The sequence below is a fragment of the Elephas maximus genome, chromosome 7 (genome assembly GCF_024166365.1).
Source record: "Elephas maximus indicus isolate mEleMax1 chromosome 7, mEleMax1 primary haplotype, whole genome shotgun sequence".
Taxonomy (NCBI): domain Eukaryota; kingdom Metazoa; phylum Chordata; class Mammalia; order Proboscidea; family Elephantidae; genus Elephas; species Elephas maximus.
The window spans coordinates 59,156,341-59,166,767 of NC_064825.1; positions in this window are offsets into that span (position 1 = coordinate 59,156,341).

The window sequence follows — 10,427 nt, forward strand, 5'->3', positions numbered from 1 at the left end:
AAAAAATTTAGGTAAAATAAGAAAATAAACCAGGAGCTAAGAAAAAGCTTTAGTATGGATTTGAAATAGAAGTTCAACGAAACTAGAGCATGTGAAGCTCTAATAACCAGAAAAACAGTAGATTGTAAAAGCCATGGGAGGTAATTTATTGAATCAAACATCTGCAAAAAAAGAAAAAGCTAATATACTTGCTAGTACTTGACTACAAAATAATCCATTCTCCATACACTAGGGCACAGGGTTATGATAAACCTGAACACTTTTGCCAGTCAGTTGTCCTAGACTTAGATCAATAAATTGAATCGAGGCCTTTAATTTGCCCACAGCACAGTATTCCTCTCTCTGAATTTATATGAGTAATATTTTTCATGTACAAGGCCATAGCACGACTCCCTCCTGTATTTGATCTGATTGAGAGAATTGTTCACCCTTTTCCAGAGGTTATGATGCGTGAAGAGATTAGGCCTTTGTTCTTCCCTTGAATGCTCCTTTTAATTGAATCTTTAATCTTCTAACGGAATCTCTGTCTCTTTCTCTATCTCACCTTCCTTCTTTTTTCTTTTTATCTTTTTGTATATTATACTTGCTTTTCTTTCAAAGTAGAGGAGCACTAATACATTATCTCTCTCAGTCTAAATTGTATTTGATTTTTCTCTTTTAATTTAAATTAATCTGTTCTAGAAGGCAGCCATATGTCATGCCCATTTGGCCAATTATGTGTATGTAATTGAAGACAGTTTTAGAATTAATTGAATTACATTCTTTCCATTGTACCTTTTCAAAATTTTGATTGCAATTTGGAATCTTCAAATGAACCATGTTGGAGGCTTATATAAAAGCTTAGGGGCACCTTGGGTGTTTGAGACATTGTCTTCTCATTTGTAAGTATGGTGTGCTTCTCCACATATGTGACTTTTTTTCACAGTTCATTATGAAGTCTTTTAGTAGTTTGTATTTAAGTACTCTGTTTGTTAAATTTACTTTTGGTTATTTTATGATTTCTGCATATATTAAAAATGATATGAATTTCCAAGGTATTTTTAAAAACTTCTTCTCAAAGATAAAAAGGAAAGTGACTCAATTTTCCTTTTTATTTTGCAACCAGCTATCTTATTGGCCTCTCATATCAGTTCTAATGATTTGGTTGCCATTATTATCATTTTGTGGTTGTTGTTCAAGTCTCTTGGGTTATGGGGTCAAGCAATAATATTATCCACAAGCAATTTAACTTTTCATTCACTGAATTTGTCATATTGAATAGTCTGAAAATATTACAAATATTACTGATAATAGCCATCTTTATCTTATTACTAACTTTAAGGAGGATGTATTTGTTACTTGAATGTTGTATAGATAATGGAGAGACCAGTGGACCATCTTAGATGGCTGCTCACAAGCTTTTCAGACCCCAGGCTCTACTCACTAAAGTGGAACGTAGACCATTTTCTTTATAAGCTGTGTTATGCCAACTGAGGTAGATGTCCCCTGAGACCATGGTCCCTGCAGTCCCCAACCCAGTAATTTAGTCCCTTAGGGTATTTGGATGTGTCTATGGAGCTTCCATGACCTTGCCTTAGACAAGTTGTGCTGGCTTTACCAGTACAAAATCTAAAGTTTTAACAGAGCCAAGAAGAAAGTATTTTCCTGCTCAGACAAGAATGAATAATCAAGTTAGGCTGAAATCTAAGACGGACCCTTATTCTCCCTTGGTATCTCCTGAATAAATATGTTGTTGTTGTTAGGTGTCATGGAGTCAGCCCTCAAGTCATGGGGAGCCTATGTGTAACTGAATCTGAATGTTGTGCTCCATAGGATTTTCATTAGCTGATTTTCAAAAGTAGATCACCAGGCCTTTCTTCCTAGTCAGTCTTAGTCTGGGAGCTCTGTGAAAACTGTTTAGCATCATAAGAACACTCAAGCCTCCCCTGAGGGACGGTGGCTACACACGAGTTGTGCTGCCGAAGAATCAAACCCTGGTCTCCTGCATGGAAGATGAGAATTCTACCACTGAGCCACCAATGCCCTGAATAAAACCACACAGAACTAAATCTGCACCCAACTTTCTTTCCTTCTATTACAATGAAAAAGTGATTCTTTTTTACTCATTAAGGCTCTCTACTCATACACTGGACTACATCACTCCCACTTTTTGAGAGATCTCACCATATTCGTTAATCTCCCTATTTTTCAACTTGTTCCTTCTAAATAACATCTAAATATGTTCAATTCTCTACTATTTGAAAAATACTCTTCTAACCTCACAACCATATTTAATTGCTGCCCTAACTTACTATAGAAGATCAGCTTGATTTAGTTTTAAATTCATAGGTTTTGGTGCCTGAGGAAAAAAGGAGAGGAAGTCGCTTTGGTAGAGCATGTGACCATTGTTTAAAGAGTGATAACATGAAGAATTCATATGAATTCATTTATTTTCAAAATAGTTTTCAAGGAAACCCTTTTAAACAATACAGATCAATTTGTTGCAGTCTACTCCACCTAACTCAGAATAAAAGCCAAAGTCCTCGCAATAGCTCTTAAAACTCCTTTGCTATCGACTCATGGTGACCCTATAGGACAGAGTAGAACTGCCTCATAGGGTTTTCCAAGGGGTGGCTGGAAGATTCAAACTGCTGACCTTTTGGTTGGCAGCCAAGCCCTTAACCACTATACCACCAGGGCTGCAACAGCTTTCAAGGATCCATAAAATCCTGGTATCCTACTGCTATCTGACCTCATCTCCTATAATCTTCCCCCTTCTCATGCCCTGTAGGCATACTGGCCTTCTGATTGCTTCTCATTCTATCCAGGCACATTCTGCCCTTAGGATTTTTTTTCCTTTTCCTGGAATATTCATTTGCCAGAGAGCCTAAGGACTTGTTCCCTCCTTTCCTTCAGGCTTAGCTCAAATATCACACCTATAAATGGTTTCCTGACACTCGTATTTTAAATTAGCCTTTGCACCTTTACCTCTTTCCCTCCTTTGTCCTTTACCATAGAACTTATTAGCATCTGACAGGTAGTATACGTTTTCCTAATTTCTTTTGTGTACTTACCTTCCAAAAAGAACTCATTCAGGTCAAGGATTTTTGCCTGTTTCTCATTTTCATTTTTATGTGTTTGCTGCTATATATACTAAGCTGAAACAGCCCTTAACATATATATGTATATATATACACACACATATGTAATATGTTAAATACATGAATAAATGCGTGAACCATTATAAAGTATCACAAAAATCGATTGCAATAGCGTTAATTCTGAGTAGGAAGGAGTAGAACTGCCCCATATGTTTCCAAGGCTGTAACCTTTACAGAAGCTGACTGCCACATCTATCTCCCTCAGAGCGAGCATCTGGTGGGTTCAAACTGCAGATCTTTCAGTTAGCAGCTGAGTTCTTAACCACTGTACCACCAGGGCCCCTTAAAAGTACCATAGCTAAACTTATTCTCAGCAAATTAATTATGCGGTTGAGGAAATGGCTAGGACACTTCAAATAGTTGTTTCAGTCTTGGTGGCAGAAAAAGAAAAAGAGAACTAAAGATGTCCAAGTTCTTGACTATCTCAAGCCAGTAATATTCACAGCAACTCCAGTGCAATCAACTTGCCGCCTTCACAATGGTGTTACCTCTGAAATCTAATTAAACACTTAATACCGGTTTCTGAACAGAGCGTCTAAGAATGTGTCTGAAACTTAATAGGCATTCAATACATATTTATTGCATGAAAGATTGAATACATTCCTGTGGCTTATTTCTTGCAAGCAATAAACATGTTAAAGTTTCTTTCAGTTTTCCCTTGCTTACATACTCTCTCACATTCCCCCAGAATATTCCCTCAACACATCTGTGTCCATCATTTAAAAACAAACTTTTGCACAAGGAACAATATTTTCTACCTTCCCTTCCCTTGCCCACAATTATTGCTAAGTTCAATGGAATGAGAACTTGCTCTTAGTAATGTTGGCAGTAATACTATAAATCCAGGAGGTACTACTCAGCCTCATTTCATTTATTTACTCTACAGAGTTGGACACTATTGAGCACAGTCTACTTTTTGAAAAGTTATTCTTTTCTTATTTTTTCATATTTCCTACTGGTTTGTTTATCCTCTCTGAGGATAATTCCTTAATTTAATCCATGAGAATTTTCTGTCCTCGTTTCCGTATTTTATTTTTTTTTATGGAGATAGTAAGCCATGAATTTATCTTTTTCATAGACAGCTTATCAGTTCATGGCATCTACTTTCTCCCTATATTTGGAAATGAGGGCAGCATTTGCCTATCCACAGTCCTTTAGCTCTTCACATGTTCTTCAATATTTTTTTTCAGAATTTCTTTAGAGTAATTCAGTGTCATATCTGCAAAACATTTAAGTAGCTACATTTGATTTCACAGAGGTTATTAAGCCTGTGAGGTCTGTCACCGCAGGGCTTTGTCTAGGACCTTTCTTCACAATATCCATTTCCAGGTCCGATGACCTTTTTGTTTACACCTACAACGAGCCGCTTGTGGAAATTTGTCAGAGGTTGGAATTAACAGAGGAGCCTGAGATGGTGCAGGATCTGGATCAGGGCGTGTAATCTAAAATATGAAAAGGTGGAGGGGGAAAAAGCAAGCAGGGATTCCCCAAGGCTGCACTTCTGAAGTATCAAGTAAATCTTGTGTTTACTCATGTTTGTGTTTGGGGGCAGGGGCATGAACAAAGCTGAGAGATGTACTCACCATCAGTGTCCCTACCTAAAGAATATAGAAAATTCCATAATTCACATAAATATCTGCCTTGATTTGTAAAACAGAGGGTTGGAAAATAGCTAAAAATACAGCTGCGGCAAAACATAATGGAGTAAGTTGGTGCTCAAGACTCCTCTGTGATTTCTTTGAAGGACAAAATTGCCTGTATCTGTGACTCAGATTCCTGGTTTCTCCACCTCGAAATTTCAGGATCCTCTGTGCTCAGGTATTCTAATTCTAGAAGTCTAGAACACTTGCCAGTCATAAGCTCTTGCTGAACCATTTTGATTTTGTTTCAGGGAAAGACATATTCTTTTCTACCTGAACTTCAGGGCCTTGCTTTGTTATTTCCCTTCATTTGCAAATTTAGGCACATTTTACCTGTGATATGTACATTTATATGTACATTACTTTCGTGTACATTTCTTTTTAAAAGGATTTCCTCCTCCCTTTTGGAAAAATGTTATGTTTTATAAGTTTCTATATTTTAAATATAGTTAGTGTTGTCTAGCAAGAAGATAACTGTAGTGGTGATGTTGCAATCCCTGCATTCTCTAATGTAATCGTCACAGGCATCTTATAAATTATTCACGTGTTTAAAAGAAACTAAGTATTTTTTGTCAAAGTCAAATAAATCATAAGAGATTTCTGCTTCTAGATACAAGAGAGTAACTGGGACTAAACTTGTACTATCAATGTAAACAACTAGAAAATTGGACAGAATATATGAAAGAAATTTATTAGGACATTGGACAACTTGCAGTGAAGGAATATAATCCCTAAAAGAAAGAAAGGAAAAAAAAAAAAATGAAGTGAGATCTCTTATTGCTATGGCTTTCTGCCTTGAAGGGCTTTCTAAGCCACAGTACAGGGAAGGGAAGCCCAAACAGAGCATGACATTATCACTGAGTAGAGAAGAGAGACTTGGAATTCAGGAAGACTGAGGAGGCTGGAAGTTTGGGAAGAGAATACTGGAGAGGAAAGAGCTATGCAGAGAAAATTCCATAAATCTTCATAAGTGAATGTTTAAGTCTGTTGCTGAATACTAACCATAGGTGAAACTCTGTGAGTGAGACTGGATAAAGAACAACTGGAAAGCTGTAGACTAGACAGTTGTCGTAGCAAGTGGCACTGAGCTCTGACTCAGAATTAGGAGACCTTGTTGAAGGTGCAGAGCATTCTCTGCAGACCCCAGCAAGGACACATCCTAGCTGTAGGGCAAAATGAGCCCTCGCATAAGTGCTACTCTAGGCTTGCCCAAAGAATAATAAAAACAAACTTCAGAATGATGAAGCTGATCCACAAATAACTCAACTGCTGGCCAGAACACTCTTTAAGGAAAACATTGAGTGCATAAAAATTAGAAGGTCTGGAATGCAATACAAATTTTTACTTGATATATTAAGAGGTAAAAAACATGAGCAATGACTTGTTTAAATACCTACCTATAGAATCAGATCCAGAATTATATGATGATGAAATTAGCATATAAGAACTTTAAAACAACTATTTATAAGTATAGAACCCTGCTGGCACAGTAGTTAAGAGCTGGCTGTCAACAAATAGGTTTGCAGTTTGAATCCACCAGCCACTCCTTGAATACCTTATGGGCAGTTCTCTTTCCTATAGGGTTGCTTGAGTTGGAATTGACTCGAAGCCAATTTTTTTTAAATAAATACTCTTAATTATTCAAAGGGAAATATTAATATAATGAGATAAATGATTATTTGAAATGCCAATCTTATTGGATGTGATTAATGGCAGATTAAGCTATCAAAGGTGAAAAAATCAGGGAATTTGAGACAGCAATAGACAGCACAGAAAAAAAAATGATGGGGGAGGAGGGAAGAGGGCAGCCAGTCAGGGACCTATTTTAACAATATGAGGTTTAAACTTCTTCGGTTTGACCTTGATTGTCCACCACATTTCCAGACAGCAATCTGATTTAAATAAAGTGCATGAAAACATCAAATCTATATCCTCTTTGTGTATTATTTCCCTTGTTACTCAGTCCCTCAATTTGCTTTGAGAAAGGACACTATTGCTTAAAATACTGGTTTATGTAACCCACACAAACAAGTATTCTGTCAGCCACAAACTGGCAAACTGGATTATTGCCTGTAAATCCATCACAAAGAAATACCTTGCTTGGTAAATAGCACCAATTCACCTGCAAAGGGGGTCATTTTATAATCCAAAATCTTTTTAGAAAGTTTTGTCATTACTGAATTGAGTTGAATGTGTATGCGTATATATAAAAAGACAAACCAAATTAAAATGACATATACATACAATTCTTTTTCTTGGAATTGAAAGGCACAACATAAACTGAACATAGGTCATGCTATACTACTATTAGCCAGTGAAAAGCTACTCCATTGCTTCATATTATTCTTACTTTTTTTTTTAACTTTAATTCCCTATTCTGAGTCATTTCTTTTTCTTCTAAAAGTATCTATTCTAATTGCTTTCATGCATTGCCTTAAAATGTATTCCTCCTTCAAAATACAAAGTTTTGTATGTATGATTTTTATGGTTTGTTGCCTATGTTTATTCTGATTTTGTTCTTCTTTTAATAATTTTTATTGTGCTTTAAGTGAAAGTTTACAAATCAAGTCAGTCTTTCACACAAAAACCCATATATACCTTGCTACACACTCCCAATTACTCTCCCCCTAAAGAGACAGCCCGCTCTCTCCCTTCGCTCTCTCTTTTCGTGTCCATTTTGCCAGCTTCTAACCCCCTCTACCCTCTCATCTCCCCTCCAGACAAGAGATGCCAACATAGTCTCAAGTGTCCACCTGATCCAAGAAGCTCACTCCTCAACAGCATCCCTCTCCAACCCATTGTCCAGTCCAATCCATGTCTGAAGAGTTGGCATCGGGAATGGTTCCTGTCCTGGGCTAACAGAGGGTCTGGGGGCCATGACCACCAGGGTCCTTCTAGTCTCAGTCAGACCCTTAAATCTGGTCTTTTTACAAGAATTTGGGGTCTGCATCCCACTGCTCTCCTGCTCCCTCAGGGGTCCTCTGTTGTGTTCCCTGTCAGGGCAGTCATTGGTTGTAGCTGGGCACCATCTCATTCTTCTGGTGTCAGGATGATGTAGTCGCTGGTTCATGTGGCCCTTTCTGTCTCTTGGGCTTGTAATTGACTGTGTCCTTGGTGTTCATTCTCCTTTGATCCAGGTGGGTTGAGACCAATTGATGCATCCTAGATGGCCAATTGCTCGTGTTTAAGACCCCAGACACCACTCTCCAAAGTGGGATGCAGAATGTTTTCTTAATAGATTTTATTATGCCAATTGACTTAGATGTTCCCTGAAACCATGGTCCCTAGACCCCTGCCCCTGCTACACTGGCCTTCAAAGCATTCAGCTTATTCAGGAAACTTCTTTGCTTTTGGTTTAGACCCATTGTGCTGACCTCTCCTGTACAGTGTGCTGTCTTTCCCTTGGATTTTTTTCTTATTCTTACTCTTCTACCCACGTTGATCTAGACATTATGTTGCATCAAAAGTATTTTCAGGATTTCGAAAACAATAATAGCATGCCTCATACTATTAGGATTAGTAAATATTTAGAGAAAAGATGTCTAACTAATGGTAAATTAACTATCATTGATTTTTTTTTTTAAATGGATTCAAAATATTGCCCCTCAGCTATTTTGAGTCAAAACAATGTACTGGGTATCTACCAATTGTGATGTACACTATATGATAAAATAATAACAAATATCCAATTGTATTTATTGTAGAAATGCTACTGGGAATGCCATAAATTATACCACTAGTATCTTGATTTAAAAAAAAAAAATAATAATAACCTGTTGCCGTGGAGTCAATTCCAACTCATTAGGACATTATAAGACAGAGTAACACTGCCCCATAGGGTTTTATAAGGAGCAGCTGGTGGATCCAAACTACTGCCTTTTTGGTTAGCAGCCAAGCTCTTAACAACTGCACCTCCAGGGCACCAATTGGATCTTGATTAAAACCAAAAAAAAAAAAAAAAAGTTAAAAAAAATTGCTGAGAAGACAATTCCCACTCATAGTGACCCTATAACCTGTTAATCAAAACCAAACCCATGGCCTTCGAGTCAATTCAGACTCCGAGCAATACTATAGGACTGAGTAAAGCTGCCTCATAGGGTTTCCAAGGAGAAGCTGACTCCTGGCCTTTTGGTCAGCAGCCGAACCCTTAACAACTGCACCGCCACGGCTCTGGATCTTGATTCGATACCATTTAAAATATACCACTCTGGGGCAGAGCCAAGAAGGTGGAATAGGGACACTTCTGGGGAGCCCTCTTACAATAAAGACCTGACAAAACAAGTGAAACGAGCATATTTATGACAAGCTAGGAGCCCTGAACATCAAAGCAAGCTTAGAAAATGAACTGAGGGATAGGGAGAGGAAGAGATGGTTCAGAAATGGAGAGGAGTTACCAGACCTGAAACATGGGCAGCCCTCAGGCACCATTCCCTGGAGCAGCAGTGGCAGGCTGGTGCTAGTGTTCAGCCACAGTTTCCTTAGGCAGAAGCAGCCAGCCAAACAGCCTACTCATACCTCTGGAACCAGAAGAGAATGGCGCTTTCAGCAAGAATTAAATATTTGTGTATATTTTTTGTGTCCTCTCCCCCAAGCTGGCTTTGTGGCTGATTTCCCTGTGCCTGAGATAGGCCCTATTGAGTGCCTACAGCCATCCTCCCGGACTTGGGGGAATAAATTTGCAACCGGGGGAAAAGATAATTTACCACCTCCACTAACCGGGGGAGCTCAGGACAGAAGCGACTGCCATCCAGGCATAAACAGTCCATGGTCTTTGAGAAACTTTTCCCTCTACATGGACCTGTGTGGGCCTATTTCAGGAGAATAGGCCCTTTGTGGGCAGACCACAACTGTTTCAGCTGTGCAGTGGAGAGGAGGGTGTATGATTTTTGCCATTGCTTTGCCTATTAAACAGGGTTCTCACCTACCCACATCAGTGGCCTAAGGACTGGTGGCTCCACTCAGGTCACCCAGCCACCCATAACAGGGGTCCAAGGATAACTGGTTCTTCCCAGTCCTTACAACCAAAAACTTTGAGTGTCCATGGTCCATCTGCAGAACCCACCCACTTGTACACTCTAGGGAACATGGACATGCTTTCCTCAGAGACACGTGGGGGATGACTCTCAGCCCCCTGCCTTGTTCAGAGTGTGACCCCTTGCTGCAATCAGATACCGGTACCTACACCAACCACCCCTGCCCCTCTAAGACTGTAGGACAGAGTCTGTACTGCACACTTGAAGTTCAGCTACCTGGACACCTGAACTGAATTCATACAAGAAAAGTGAATGGACTCCTAGACTGATATACCTGATAACACCTCTAGCTGTCTGGGGACAGGGCATCAGATCTCCAAAGGTGAAAATAATCAAGCTAACTCAAGCAACCCATCTGGGCATATCAAAACAAAACAAAGCAAGAAGCTATGACACAGTAAGCAAACATAAAATAAACTAATGCAATAACTTATAGATGGCTTGAAGACAACAATCAATACCTAGTCAGATAAAGAAACTGACCACGATCACATCAACAAGCTCTCAAAACAAAGAATCAAGGGATCTTCTAGATGAAAGTTCATTCCTGGAGTTACCAGATGCAGAATACAAAAGTTTAATATACAGAACCCTTCAAGACATCAGGAAGGAAA